Source organism: Triticum dicoccoides, chromosome 2A (genome assembly GCF_002162155.2).
Source record: "Triticum dicoccoides isolate Atlit2015 ecotype Zavitan chromosome 2A, WEW_v2.0, whole genome shotgun sequence".
In the NCBI taxonomy this organism is placed as follows: domain Eukaryota; kingdom Viridiplantae; phylum Streptophyta; class Magnoliopsida; order Poales; family Poaceae; genus Triticum; species Triticum dicoccoides.
In genome coordinates, this window is record NC_041382.1 from 255767639 (window position 1) to 255778571 (window position 10933).

Below are 10933 nucleotides of genomic sequence, written 5' to 3' on the forward strand. Positions count from 1 at the left end.
ACCCCCCAGGGGTTAATGGGCCTTGTTGGGCCCTACTGGAGAGAGAGAGGGGCCGGCCAGGGCAGGGCCGCGTGCCCCTCCCCTTTAGTCCGAATAGGACAAGGAGGGGGGGGCGCCCCCTTGCCTTTCCCCTCTCCTACTCCTTCCTTCCCCCTCCTAGTGGGACTAGGAAAGGGGAGTCCTACTCCCAGTAGGAGGAGGACTCCTCCTCTTGGCGGGCCCTGCTAGGGCCTACCGGCCTCCCCCTTGCTCCTTTATATACGGGGGCAAGGGGCACCCCAAGACACACAAGTTGATCAGTTGATCTTTTAGCCGTGTGCGGTGCCCCCCTCCACCATAATCCACCTCGGTCATATCATAGTGGTGCTTAGGCGAAGCCCTGCGTCGGTAGCATCATCATCACCGTCATCACGCTGTCGTGTTGACGGAACTCTCCCTCGAAGCTCTGCTGGATCGGAGTTCGTGGGACATCACTGAGCTGAACGTGTGCTGAACTCGGAGGTGCCGTACGTTTGGTACTTGGATCATGAAGACGTACGACTACATCAACCATGTTCTCATAACGCTTCCGCTTACGGTCTACGAGGGTACGTGGACAACACTCTCCCCTCTCGTTGCTATGCATCACCATGATCTTGCGTGTGCGTAGGAAATTTTGAAATTACTGCGTTCCCCAACAGAGAGGGAGGGCTAACTGGTTATTGCATGGAGACCGCAATACAAGATACTTCCAAAATGCAGCAACAACTAGGAAAAAAAGAAATCAAATTAAGAAATTATTGGATGAGTCGGGTGTATGCCATGAAGGTACGGATCAGCTCAAATCTCATGTCACTTCCTACTTCGCTAATCTGTTTACATCTGAGGTGTTGGATCCAGATCCGGTGATTCTGTCTCGAGTTAAAAAATGTGTTACCTGGGAGATGAATGATGTCCTGTTGAAACCTTATACAGCAGATGAGGTTTGTAAAGCTCTGTTTGATATTGGTGACCTCAAGGCCCCAGGGCCAGATGGTTTGCATGCTATTTTCTATAAGCGATTCTGACCAATGTTAGGCGATGATCTGGTAATGGAGGTCCTAGCTGCTGTTAATTCTTGTAACATACCGGAAGGGTGGAATGACACAACTATCGTTATGATTCCAAAGGTTAAAGATCTAGAGAAGGTCACACAATTTAGACCCATAAGCCTATGTAATGTGGTTTACAAGGTAATCTCAAAAATGCTCGCATCCCGTCTTAAACTTATTCTTCCAGAAGTAATCACCCCTACACAGAGTGCCTTTGTACCAGGAAGGTTAATTACGGATAATGTGCTTATTGCATATGAGAGTTTCCATGTTATTAAAAATAAACGTGTGGGCAAGGAGGGTCTGTGTGCCGTAAAGTTGGATATGCAAAAGGCATATGATAGAATTGAATGGGTCTTCTTGCATAATATACTGTTAAAACTAGGGTTCCACGCTAATTGGGTTGATATGGTTATGCAGTGTGTGACCTCGGTTGAGTATCGTATTCGTTTAAATTCTGATGTGATTGATAGCTTTAAACCCAATAGAGGTCTGCGGCAGGGAGATCCACTTTCCCCATATTTTTTTGTCGTGCATTGAAGGTCTTACATCGTTATTTAACCATGCTGAAGAAACGGTTTTGTTGGAAGGGGTCAAAGTGTGCAGGGATACCCCCATTGTTTCAAATCTGCTTTTTGCTGATGATTCATTGATATTAATGAAGGAAAATTCTTCTAATGCAATTGCGATGAAGAACATACCGGACACATACTGCGTAGCATTAGGTCAGAAAGTGAGTGTTGAAAAGTCCAGTATTTATTTTAGTCCAAACATAAGCGTTGAAGAAAGGGTACAAATTTGTAACATCTTGAATATCATGACGGAAGCATTGAACGGTAAGTATCTTGGCCTACCAACTCATGTGGGATTGGATAAAACTGACACCTTCTAGTACTTGATTGATCGTATATGGCAAAGAGTAAACGGTTGGGAAGAGAGACAACTCTCAGCAGGCGGAAAAGAGGTGCTCCTTAAAGCAGTTGCTCAGTCTATACCATCGTATGCAATGTCAGTCTTCAAAATTCCCAAACAAACGTGCAAGGGAATAACTGACGTGATGTCACATTATTGGTGGGGAGATGGGGATGTTCAGAGGAGAATGCATTGGTTCGCATGGTGGAAAATGTGTGTACCTAAATGACAAGGAGATATGGGTTTCAGAGACATCCATTGTTTTAATCTTGCTCTTTTGGAAAAGCAGGCTTGGAGACTAATTGAAAACCCAGACTCGCTGTGTGCATGTATTTTGAGAGCAAAGTACTTTCATGATGGTGATCTGTTAAACTGCAAGTTGAAAAAGAATTCATCCTAAACTTGGCAGAGCATTATGCAAGGGGTGAATACCTTGAAACATGGATACATCTGGAGTGTAGGGGATGGTGAAAAAATAAATATTTGGAGGGATGCTTGGGTTCCTAACTCACCATCCAGAATGATTAATACCCCAAGGGGTAACCAGTTACTATCAAATGTGAGTGATTTAATTGATCCAGCTACATGTCACTGGGATGTGCCACTTGTGGAGCAAACCTTCTGGCCGATTGATGTGGAACTGGTCCTTGCTTTACCACTACCCACACATGATATGAGTGATTTTGTAGCATGGAGTTTGAATAAACATGGAATTTTTACAGTGAAATTGGCCTACCATGCTCTATGGTACTACCAGCATGGCCGTAAATTGCAGAGGACAGATGGTTTGGGTGACACTAGTGCTAACCCAACATGGCAAAAGGTTTGGAAACTGAATTGTCCGGTGAAAGTTAAAATTCTTCTTTGGAGAACCTTACATGGAACGCTGCCATGCAATGTGGTTCTTGCTAATAGACACATCCCAGTCCAGCCGACGTGTCCTACATGTAAGCAAGGAGGAGAAGATGTGTTTCATGTACTCTTTCGATGCCATAAGGCCAGAGAGGTTTGGCGGCAGTTGGAGCTAGAGGATGTTGTACGCCATGCATGTGGGGTAGACCGAGCAGGGGAGGAGATTCTATCATACTTAATTAATTTACCAGCACAAGAAGCGGCCGTGCTGGGAGTGAAAAACTTCCATGACTTGATGTGCACTTGCTGCTGGTACCTTTGGTGGGAGAGGAGAAAGCTTGTGCACAATGAGCCGTGCAAGATGCGAAGAGAGTTGTGCAAGCGGTATGTGCTTTAGCAGCTAACTATGCTATTGCATGTGATCCAAAGGCCTCGTTAAAGAGGGGAAGTTGGTGCAAACCCCCTAGTGGATATGTCAAGTTAAATGTTGATGCGGCCTTTGATTGGAACTTGCTTCAGGGGGCGATGGGAGAAGTCATCCGAGATGATAGAGGACATATGGTTGTAGCTGGAAACAAGCTTATTGATTACTGTTATGATGTACTAACTGTTGAGGCATTGGCTCTGAAGTTTGGGTTGAATACGGTGCTGACAGCTGGGTGCAATAGATTGATTGTCAACTCGGATAATCTGGAACTCATGGAAATAATGAATTTGGATGGCCAATATGCTGGAGATGCCGCGGCCATTGTCGATGATTGTTATCATCTGGCTTGTTAATTTAGCTCTATTGTCTTCGAATTTTGCCCTAGAGAGTCGAATGTGGTTGCACATGAACTAGCTAGGACTGCTAGAACTTCGCTTTGTAATGAGTGGTTAGATAATGCTCCTTCTGAGCTTCTTCCCCTACTACTTAAAGATGTAAGATTTTGTGTTCTTCTGGTTCTGTCAATTTTGAGGAAATCGTTAACTGGTAACTGCTCGCTTGGCTTGGGAGTAGCAATTAATCGGTGAATTGACCTATTAACTGGATTAATTGGTGGGATTCTAAATTCAATAGAAGCAAATTGTATATGAAGGAAAAATCTACATTGCAAATATGTAGAAAATGGCACCATTTTCTTTTCTCAATAGATCACAAACATGTACACAACAACAATCATCAACAAACATCCATGTGGGTGTCAAAAATCATCAGCAAAAATGTATACAACAATATTTGTTGCTGATTTCCACATGGGCCCCAACTCTAAGATATGGTGGCCACGCGACGACGACAAACAGATGGAAGGTGACAGCATCCGCGCAGGACGTCTGAGCAGGTCAGTTCCCGGAGGTGGCAGGTCGTAGGAGGAGGGGGGAGTAGAAGCGTGTAGAGAGAGAGAGAGAGAGAGGAGGAAGTGGCGACACACATGGGAGGAGGGGAAGCGGCATAGCATAGAGGACCTGGCCAACCGCCATGTAGGTTGTGAGGGGAGGAGAGGAGTGGGAGGGGGCGGGAGGAGGGCCAAACTCTAGCTATTTAGGAGCAGGGTGGGGGGCTAGGCCAAAGAATCGGGCTTTGTTCGCCCACGAGTTAACTGGCCAGCAGCGATTAACAGGCCTTACAGCCGATTAATCAGTCTGGCAAGTTAATGGAATGAATAGGTGTTATTTGAGTCGGCCACCGGATGAGTAGCGATTAAGTGGCCAATTAACTGATTAGTCGGGTGAATTCTTGAACATTGGGTTCTGTATAGGAGGTGCTGGTGGTGGCGGGGATCTAATGAAGGAAATATGCCCTAGAGGCAATAATAATGTTATTATTTTATTTCCTTATATCATGATAAATTTTTATTATTCATGCTAGAATTGTATTATCCGGAAACATAATACTTGTGTGAATACATAGACAAACTAAACGTCACTAGTATGCCTCTACTTGACTAGCTCGTTAATCAAAGATGGTTATGTTTCCTAACCATAGACATGTGTTGTCATTTGATTAACGGGATCACATTATTAGTAGAATGATGTGATTGACATGACCCATTCCGTTAGCTTAGCACCCGATCGTTTAGTATGTTGCTATTGCTTTCTTCATGACTTATACATGTTCCTATGACTATGAGATTATGCAACTTCCATTTGCCGGAGGAACACTTTGTGTGCTATCAAACGTCACAACGTAACTGGGTGATTATAAAGGAGCTCTACAGGTGTCTCCAAAGGTAAATGTTGGGTTGGCATATTTCGAGATTAGGATTTGTCACTCCGGTTGTCGGAGAGGTATCTCTGGGCCCTCTCGGTAATGCACATCACATAAGCCTTGCAAGCATTGCAACTAATGAGTTAGTTGCGAGATGATGTATTACGAAACGAGTAAAGAGACTTGCCGGTAACGAGATTGAACTAGGTATTGAGATACCGACGATCGAATCTCGGGCAAGTAACATACTGATGACAAAGGGAACAACGTATGTTGTTATGCGGTCTGACCGATAAAGATCTTCGTAGAATATGTGGGAGCCAATATGAGCATCCAGGTTCCGCTATTGGTTATTGACCAGAGACATGTCTCGGTCATGTCTACATTGTTCTCGAACCCGTAGGGTCCGCACGCTTAAGGTTTCGATGACAGTTATATTATGAGTTTATGAGTTTTGATGTACCGAAGTTAGTTCGGAGTCCCAGATGTGATCACGGACATGACGAGGAGTCTCGAAATGGTCGAGACATAAAGATTGATATATTGGACGGCTATATTCGGACACCGGAAGTGTTCCGGGTGATTTTGGAGAAAACCGGAGTGCCGGAGGGTTACCGGAACCCCCCGGGAGAAGTAATGGGCCTTATGGGCCCTAGTGGAGAGAGAGAGGGGCGGCCAGGGTGGGCCGCGCCCCCCCTCCCCCTCTGGTCCGAATTGGACTAGGAGAGGGGGGGCGGCGCCCCCCTTTCCTTCTCCCTCTCCCCTTCCTTTCCCCCTCCTAGTAGGAGTAGGAAAGAGGAGGAAAGAGGGGAGTCCTACTCCTACTAGGAGGAGGACTCCTCCTCCTTGGCGCGCCCTAGGGCCGGCCGGCCTCCCCCCTTGCTCCTTTATATACGGGGGCAGGGGGCACCCCTAGACACACAAGTTGATCCTCGTGATCGTTTTCTTAGCCGTGTGCGGTGCCCCCTTCCACCATACTCCTCGATAATATTGTAGCGGTGCTTAGGCGAAGCCCTGCGATGGTAGAACATAAAGATCGTCACCACGTCGTCGTGCTGACAGAACTCTTCCCCGACACTTTGCTGGATCGGAGTCCGGGGATCGTCATCGAGCTGAACGTGTGCTAAAACTCGGAGGTGCCGTAGTTTCAGTGCTTGATCAGTCGGGCCGTGAAGACGTACGACTACATCAACCGCGTTGTCATAACGCTTCCGCTGTCGGTCTACGAGGGTACATAGATCACACTCTCCCCTCTTGTTGCTATGCATCACCATGATCTTGCGTGTGCGTAGGAAATTTTTGAAATTACTACGTTCTCCAACATCTAATTCGGGTGAAATCCCTGGACAGCCATAGTCGGCCGCACTGACGGCGACGCCTGAGGGCACCGTTCCCCTCCTTGGAGGCATCAGTATGGACTGATCTCCTCACCTCCCCTTCCCCCAGGTCTCCCGGGCGAAAGCCCTAACATTGTTGGGCGGCGGCGGCGCTCACGGCGTCGTTCCCTTCTTGAAGGCGCCGCTTTGGGAACCTTGGGGTTGAGTGGCACTTGTGGGTGGTGGGCGACGGGGGTGGTGCGGCCCTATCCTAGCATGGATCTACGTCCGTTGCTTGGAGATGGACTCACGTAGGTGGAGGTTATCGTTTGGCATCATAGTGGCGTTGATGGCAGAGGACCTGCCAAGGTTGACACCTCAATCTGCTGTAAAGATGGACCAGTGGAAGATGGCGGTGACGACACATGTGAGTGCGTCGGACCGGTTTGTGCCCCGAACCCGGTATGTGGTTCAGTCGGGGCCTCCGGCTTTAGATGTTAGGCTTAGGTGAGAGGTCTGGGTATATGGCCCAGCTTGCACACCTTCATCTTATGGATAGGAGTAGCGGCACATGTGCCAAGATGGCGGATTCAAGCATATTATTGTTCTACTTTGTAAGGTCCTCGGGAATAATCAATAAAATGGCCGCATGCATCTCCCTGATGCAGAGGCCGGAGGTCATCCTCCTTTTCTAAAAAAATATTGAGGACCACAAGCACCCATAATTATTGTGCAACCTCATTGTATTTTTCAAATACACAACTTTTAAAAAATTGACAACTTGTATTTTGAATAATTTTTATATTAGTTTTAGAAATTAGTTATAGTCTTGCCCAATTATGTGCCCAACTACCGGTTCTCCTATTGTTTTCCTCCAAGTTCATGTTTATTTTTACACGAGTTTAAATTTTAAATTTTATCTATCTTCATTCAGGACCACAAACACTCGCAATTAGTGCTTATGTTCATTGTATTTTTTATACACCCAGTTACTTCAAAAGTTGACGACATATATTAAAAATTATTGTGTAATCATTATAAATTCTAGACATGTATTAAAAATTGTTCAACTTGTATTAAAAAAATCAACATGTTTCTTGATACACGTCGAACATTTTTTGAAATACACATTGTAAATTTTTTGAATGCATGACGAGCATTAAAAAGATACATTGACAATTTTTTAATACACGTTAAACATTTTCCAAAAACTTTTTGAACATTTTTGGCAAATGCACAAACACTTTATTTACCTTTCATTGTGATTGTAATTTTTTCTTACATTTACTTTTTCAAATGGGGAAAGATAAAAATAAACATGAACTTGAAAAAAAAACCTATTTGATTAGGAATGTGATAGTCTCTTGGAGAGGTACATGAAAGCGCACTATGTAAAAATCTTGGTAAGAAATAATACTCCCTCCGTCCCATAATATAAGACGTTTTTTTACACTACACTAGTGTCAAAAAGCATCTTACATGATACTAGGGAGGGAGTAAAATCGAAGCACACTTTTGCTTCGTGGTTAGCTTATGCGCGCTTTGCAATCAGCCCACAGGTCTCAGGTTCGAACCTTGATATTGCCATTCCTTCTCTTTTGTGTACTGACATGTGGGTCCCATGCTTCTACTGTACATTGACGTGTCACCGGACTGGGCTGCTAGGCGTACCGTGAGGTGGTTTAAAACGGAGTTCGGAGGCAAAAGTTATGACAAGTTCAGAGATGCTCATATTGACATCAGATTATAGAATGACCATAAACTCAATTAAGATGACCTCGTATGGAAAATGTTTCAACATGAAAGTTGTGCGTCTCCTCGAAATGGTTGATTTTTATATAAAAATCATCTTAATCCAAGTTCGTATGCAACCTGTGGAGCCAAAACAAGGTCAAAAAACAGAAACTGCAGAATCATTTCGGACCGACCGAGTTGATTTGATCGGTGAGACCGAGTTGGTCTGCAAAATTACCAGCGAGTTGGCAATGTTCACTCGGTGGGACCGAAACAAACCAATCGGTGAGACCGAGTTGATCCGGAAAATTACAGAAAGTTATAGAGAGTTGGCCACGTTCACTCGGTGGGACCGAATCAAACCAATCGGTGAGACCGAGTTGATCCAGAAAATTGCCAAAGATTCCTGTCCGAGTTAGGTTAGGGTTTTTGATATTTTGGACGGAATTTTTAGTCCTTTTCGTGTACGAAAATTCCAGCCGCCTCATAAATAGATGAGAGGTGACGGCTGATTGAACAACACACAATCGACAAATCAATCATACATATTTTATCTTTACTTTTATCTTCTCCCTTGTTCTTCTTCTTCATCATTCTTCGTTCGTTCTTCTTCATTGCAGGGCGGCGAACCTCGAGGCCATAGGGGCGATCAGGTCGACCTTGTCGGGTTTCGGGTCCCGGCAGACCCTTGAGGTTCGAACACTGGGGTGCGCGCGGAGATTTCGCCTTCTACCTACCTGCACCCCACCGCCTCTCCTAAGATCTAAGCTACAGAAAGAACAACACAAGAGACACAGGGTTTATACTGGTTCGGGCCACCGTTGTGGTGTAATACCCTACTCCAGTGTGGTTTTGTGGATTGCCTCTTGGGCTGATGATGATGAACAATACAAGGAAGAACAGCCTCGCGAGGGTCTGCTCTTGGCTGGGGCGATGAACTGCTAGGAGGAGGAGTTCAGTCACCCTTTCCTCTCTCTCTCTTGCCGAACTGATCTTATCTCTTCCTATCCTCCCTCTCTCTCTCCTGGGGGTGGCTAGTCCTATCTATAGGCAAAGGCCCTGGGCCTCTTCCCAAATATTGAGCGGGAAGGGCGCCAACAATTGGCCACTTTGAAGGGGAACATCTGGTACACTTATCCCAACTAAAGTTGGTCCTCGCCTGCCAAAGGCTCTGGCGGTGACGCTGGCTTGGGCTCCACAATGACTTCCTCCCTGCCGTTGGGCTGGTCTTGGTCTCGTTGCACCGAAACGGGTGCCTTTGCTTGATGCTCTCGCCTGTGTTTGCTCCCTTTGCACCAAAGAGGAAAGGAGGACACTGCGCGGGCTGGTGCCCGCCTGGCACCCTTGGTCGTCATGGCTTGCGTCACGGGCACCTCGTGAGGTACCCTGCCTTGATCTCTCCGCCTCCTCACGAGCCAGCCTGATGAGGCCGTGCCTGAGGAAGCTCCGTGTCGTCCGCCCAGCGAGGCTTGGCCCCTTGCGAGGGTCTTGGGTCTGTGTTGATGAAGATGGGCCGTGCTGGGCCCCCCTTTGAGCCACGCCACAGGCCGCAGGTAGGCAAGTCTAGGGACCCCCATTCCCAGAACACCGACAGGAGCCCCCGGACCCAAGGCGCGCTCGGACTTGGTCGTGCAGGGGGGCGAAAGGGCAAGAGCGAAGCGCCGCGGACCCTAACAGCCTGCGGCCTTGGGTGCCGCGTGGCGGTTGATTGGGCGTGGGCGTCTCCACTTCCCCATGGCGCCTCGGCAACTGCGCGGACTGGACAAGTCCCTGTATGCAAAGCGGGTCATGATTACCTGCGATCGTGGAGGTCGACGATTGGCCTTCGCCGGCTATAAGTACGGAGCGGCGCGCGCCCTTCCAGTTCATCCCCCCTTGCTTCTCCTTCTTCTTCATGGCTCCGTCGAGGAGGTTCTCGGCCGCAGAGAAGGGGAAGGCTCGCCGGGTTGAGCCTGTTTCTCCCCCGCCCAAGCGCGGCCGAGGTCGCCCTCGCAAACATCCTGTGGCCACCACGGCAGCTCCCCGCGGCCGTGGAGATGATTTCCAGCATGGTGACGGGCGGACCGCTGCGGCCGGGGGGCGCGCTTCGGTCGCGCGTCCCCCAGGCCGCGCTTTCGCGCTGTAGAGGTGCTGCCGGAGTTCGTTGTGTGGTCGGCAGAGCCGGTTAGCACCCGGCTTCAACTTCCTCGCTTCCTCCTCGGCGAGCTCCCGTCCAGCGCCCCGGGCGGCCTCTGGCTTCAGGCAGACGGCTGCTGCAGCCGGGCCTCATGGGCTTCATTGGAGGTCTCCGCAGCCGGGAGCCTGGCCTTGACCCGCGGCTGGCAGACGTTTGCCCGCGCGCGCGGCCTGAGCCATCGGTACACCCTGCACTTCCAATTTGACGGCGATGCCACCCTCTACGTGAGGGTGTTTGGGGAAGATGGTCGCCGCGCAGGGTGCTGCCCTAAGGACGACGACCGCGGCCGAGGACCCAGCCCCGGCGATGATGGAGAGGACAACGCTCGCGTGATTGGCGGCGCTCAGGGTTCCCCAAGCTTCACCAGTTCTTCTTCAGGCGGCGACTCTTCTAGCAGTGGCCGCGGTCAGCCTCCACGCCGTCGTACCTGCCTGGAAGGTGGTAGCGTGTCTGCCCGCCGTCGCACCTCGGTGAAGCGCGAGAGGGAGTCTGCCTGAGCCCCGGAGGCAGCCCGAGTCTTCCCTGCAGGCCGGTGTGAGGCGAGCTGCGCCTGATTTGCTCTTTCTTTTCCTTTTTCCTGCGTAAAAAAACAGTAGCGTGGAGCCCCGCGGGGGCGTGTTTGGGTTATTGCTGTTAATCACTGCTTTGCTTCCATTATCGTGCCTTCCGGCTACGTGGCGCGCGT